The sequence below is a fragment of the Puma concolor genome, chromosome D3, assembly GCF_028749965.1.
Source record: "Puma concolor isolate L17-30 chromosome D3, mPumCon1.1.hap2, whole genome shotgun sequence".
Classification (NCBI taxonomy): Eukaryota; Metazoa; Chordata; class Mammalia; order Carnivora; family Felidae; genus Puma; species Puma concolor.
In genome coordinates, this window is record NC_141678.1 from 50,663,616 (window position 1) to 50,668,959 (window position 5,344).

The window sequence follows — 5,344 nt, forward strand, 5'->3', positions numbered from 1 at the left end:
GGCGCGGGCTGCGCGGCGCTGGTTGGAGGAAGTGCGCAGAGCGCGCTGGTGCCGGGAGGGGAAGCGCAGGGGGCGCAGCGGGCTGGCCTCTCCTGTGGGCACTTCGCTGGCCACCAGCCCCGCCTGACGTCGAAAGTTGAGTGAAGAGGCTTTGCGGGTGTCTGCCACTCTGCAAGCTTCCTGGCTGGCAGACAAGGCTCAAGAGCGGGATAATCATTTGGGGGGTGACCTTAGCCTGCTGCTTATGCCAAGGGTTAAGGTCCAACTGCATATGACAAGGCCTTGACTATGGCACAATCTGATTGGGCTGCTAAGAGGTGGAATCCCTGGAACTGTGAGGAGAGTGATGGAAAGGATGTGGTGGCGATTGACAGTGAAGCGGAGGGAGCATCCCATGTTGTCTGACTCCTAATACAAAGGAAAGCAACTGTAACCCCAGCCAGTGGAGCAGCCCCCAATTCAGGGATCATTCATGCTGAGAGAATATACACGCCCACTGAGCTTGTTGATATAGCTGACAAGTTCCAGCAAAAAATCCCAAGGTTGTGCACCAACGCCAGTATTAGAGCATAGACTATGATGCTCTGACAGAGACCAAGTCTCTCAAATGTAACGGAAAGTTATCTCTCGCGTAAACAGTTCAAGGACAGGAGGGTGAGAAGGAAGGTAGGCAGCCCTGCTCCTCAATATCACCCCAGAATCCATCGCTGCGTGTGGGTTGCATTTCTCCATCAGCCAGCAGAAGGGGGAAAGGAAAGAAGAGCTTTGTGATAGAAGTGTGATCTGAGAGTTGCTCATGTCGATTTGCCCTCGGTTGTTGTCCAGATCCCATCACTGCTGCAAAGGAATTGTAATCCTTAGCTGAATAGCTAAGACTGTGTGCTTCTGTGAGGGAGGAGGTCCATTTCTGCAAGGAAGAAAGGGGAAAGAATTAACAGATGGCTAATCATTTTATAAAGATTATAAAAATTGACTTGATTCTTGATTTTTCTAATTTTTCTGTTCTGAATTTAATATACCTATTGAAAAATAGACACTAGGATAGTGAGCTCTATAGTTACTTGAGTGTTTTAGGATGTACTTACATAGGCAATATTAATTTAACCTCATTACTGTGTATTTTCAAATCAATTTCCATGGAATGATACATGGAATGATAAGGAAAGAAATATAAGGTAAACTTTTATTCGCTAGCCTTATATATAAATACCTACTAAAAGCTTTCATTATTGTGTGTAGTAATGTGTATATATATATATATATATATATATATATATGTAGGATATATACTATTCCTCTCATAATGATTTGAAATATAAAAAAATTAAGAATATCAGCAAATTATACTGAAACACTTGTATATATGTATATACATATATGTATATATGAAAAAAACATGAACTTTTTTGCATTATGTATACAAATGTTCTATAAGTGGATTCTGAACCTAAATGTAAAAACGAAAACTAAGTCTTTAAAATTAAATGTAGGAGAAAATCTTTGTGACCTTGAGTTAGGCATAAATTTCTTAAGCACCAAAAGCAGAAATTATAAAAGAAAGAAAATGCTAAATTGGACTCCATTAAGACTAAGCGTATGTGCTCATTGAAAGACACTGTTAGAATAAAAAGACAAGCCACAGATTGAGGGAAAATACTTGCAAAGCATGTATCTGATAAAGAATTTCTATCCAAAATATATAAATCACTCTCTAAACTCAATAATAAGAAAACAACAACCCAATAAAAAGATAGGTAAAAGATTCTACAGACACTTGGTACCGCCAGAGAAGATACACAGATGGCAGATGAGCCCATAAAAAGATGGTCAACATCATTAACCATTAGGGAAATACTAGTGAAAACTACAATGAGATATCATTACGTACCTATTAGATAGAATTGCTAAAGTTAAGAAGGCTGATCATACCCAACTTTAGTGTGGGTGTTAGAACAGTTGGAACTCTCATACATTGTTAGTGGGAATGTAAAATGTCACAATCATTTTGGAAAACAGGTTGGCATTTTCTTATGAAGTTAATTATATACCTATCATAAAACTCAGCCATTCCACTCTTAGGTATTTACCTGAGATGAGTGAAAATATATGTCCACAGGAACACTTGTACATGAATGGTCATAGGTGGTTTTATTTTTTAATAGCCCCAAATAGGAAACAATGCAAATGTCCATCAATGGATGAATGGATAAGCAAATTGTGGTATATCCATACAATGGAGCACTATTCAGCACTTAGAAAAGTCAACTACTTATAAAATAAATAAGTCACAGAGATGAAAAGGACAACACAGCAAATATAGTCAATAAGATCGTAATAATGTTGTTTGGTGACAGATGGTAACCACATTTATCGTGGTGAGCACCAAATAATGTATATAGAATTGCTGAATCGTTATGTTGTACACCTGAATCTAATATAACACTATATGTTAATTATATTTCAATTAAAAGATTAGTGAAGAAGAAAATGAACTATCGATAAATGTGGATAAATGTAGATAAACCTCAAACTGATTATGGCAAGTGAAAGAAGCTATAACAAAAAGGAGTGAATACTGTATTATTTCATTAATATAAAATTCCAGAAGACACAAACAAATCTATGGTGAAAGAAGGAAAATCAGTGATGGTAAGGGAATGAGGATGAGAGGTGGGCTGGGCAGGAGAGAGAGATTCCAAGGGGCATGAGAAAACTTTTGGGTATGATAGATGTTATTTTGATTATTATCAAAGTTATTTTCACTAATTAGTTTGATTGTGCTAATGGTTTTCATGGATTCATAAAGAGAGTAAGTTTCAGTAAAACTTAAAAATTAGAAATAAAAATTTTTAACTTGAGTTCTTTTGGTTTATAACATAAGCAGAAGACCGATGCATGCCAATTTAAACATTAAATTTTAATGAAATTATAATTAATAATTTTCCATTTGTAATTCCTTGTTATAACAAGTGATTATTTCATTTCTCATAACATATTTTGCCTAAAAGTAGGTATACAAGGATTTAGTTTTAAAAAGTCATTTACAACTGTAAAAAAGTTCATGTTATCATTATAAGATAATTGCTAACTCGAGTGAAAGTATACTTGAAGCTGCCAAGATCAGTTTAAAATAACAAAACTTAATTTTGTTCTGTTTTCACAAATATTATTGGATATGCAAATATAAAAAATATTATTCTTCCATTAGATTTGATGCCATTCTATACTAAGTCTTTACATTTTTTTATATTTTAGATTAAATCTTTATAATACTTAACAAGGAATAGAATTAACTACGTTGATATTATCTATTAACTATAAATCTGAGTTACTGTTACTGATTCTTGCTCCTTAGAAATATGTGTTGAAAAATTGTCTTTTAAAGAACTGGTTTAACAATTCAAGATGAATTCTTAATAATGTAAACTATAGCCCTTTCTTCCCTCCTTCATCCCTCCCTTCTTTCCATCCTTCCTTTCCCCCTTACTGTATCCCCTCACCTCACTCCTCACTTCTTGCTCTTTGCTATACCCCTCCCTCCCTCTTCTTTCCTTCTTTCTGTCCTTCCGCCCCTCTCTCTTTCTCGCTTTTTCTTTCTTTCCTCTTTAGAAACATATTTATTAAGCACTTATGATTCTGTGTTCTGAAGGAGAACTCTAAGGCGTTTTTAGTTCTAGCCTTACTTTTAGATATTTATTTTCTTGTTTGTGAGAAAAGGTGATGACACATCCCTAAAGGTGGAGGTTAGTGTAGGAGAGTGGAGGAAAATGGAGCATGGATGGCATGGGCTGTGAACACTGCAGATGCTGGACAGAGAGTGGCCCCCGATCCTACAGCAGTCGTGGAAGGTTTTGTGGTCCTTTAATGAAGAATGTAGTCCATCATTCCAGGCCAAACAGTGTTACCTTTGCAGTAATCAGGTACAATGATTTTATTGAATTATAAAAGCAACCATTTTAGTAGTTTCCTGTCTTCCTAAAGTCTTGTTGGCTGTAAAAAGTCATAATTTAATTTCTCATAATATCCATTAGAATGAAAATTAGGTTTACAGAGGCCTTTTTTCTAGAGTAACCACATGTCCTGATTTCTGTTGGACTGTCTGAGTTTGGCCTACATTCATTTTTTTTTAATAATCATTGAATAGTCGTGTCATCTTGGAAAAATTATTTAAGCTCTCTGAGCCTTAGTTTCCTCATATGTGCAGGGTTGTTCTAAGAAATACATCAAATAATGGAGGTACCATAATGCCTGGCCCATACCAAAGGCCAAATGAAAATGTTACTCCTACCATCGTTAATTACTCTGAGTCAGGTGGTTACCATTTAGTACAATTGAATCCCATTTTATACAGTAAGTAAGTAATTTATGCATATTTAATTTAAGTTGTTAAAGTCTTGTGTTCCTTTTAGATCAACTGTTTAGTGTCTTTACCACTTAATAGTCTTCATTATTACAAATTAAATTATCTTCACTGTCTGATTGACAAGGCTAATCTTTTAGATATAGATAATGAGTGATAAGGGTTGAGTAATCTTTCTAGATTTCTCGCTTTCTAGGAGGCCTCATTTGGAAGCTGAGACTGCTGTTGTCAGCTCCCCTGAGGCCTACTGCAGACTTTTAACTTAGTTTCTGTTGTCTTAACATGTTGATTTTATATTCAGGATAGCCATATATTTAGAGCTTCCAGAACAATCTTAGTTTCCAGTGTTTGCTCCCATTGTGCTTCCTGAGGTACACTTGGATTGTGTTACCCTTTTTGGTCTTGAACACGAAATCAGTATATTGATACTACTTAGCTTTTTTGGCTTCTTCATTGGTTTGTATTAAGACCCGTTCCTGGATTTAAGGGCTTGACTCTGATACTCTTTGCCTTGAATTTTGACTTGATTTCCTATCTGTTTCTCCATTCAGTTTGCTTTTGTGAAAAAGTTTTTGGAGTTTATCATTTCAGTATTAGCAAGTTCTTACCTGTTTTGTGAATAGTTTTTGTCTTTTCTGTGAAGATATGAAAAATATACCAAAATATCCTGGAGAAACCTTATGAACCGTTATAAAAACATAAAAACAGCATAAAACAGCATAAAACAGCATAAAAACATACTAGAAGGTATATAACATTGCTCAAAATAGCTCTGTAAATGTCCATGACAGAGTTGATTTTTTGCGTGAAACTGGAAATTTAATTTCTTGCAAAAACCTCAGCAGATTTTTAAGCAAGCAGTCTCATTAAAAGTGCGTCAGCCCCTGTTCTTCTTGAGCTTCATTCATCATTTAATAAAATCACTATACTTTAATATTCCATCATGGGGGTTAGAAATGAGATCTGGCAATTCTTGGGAAAAGT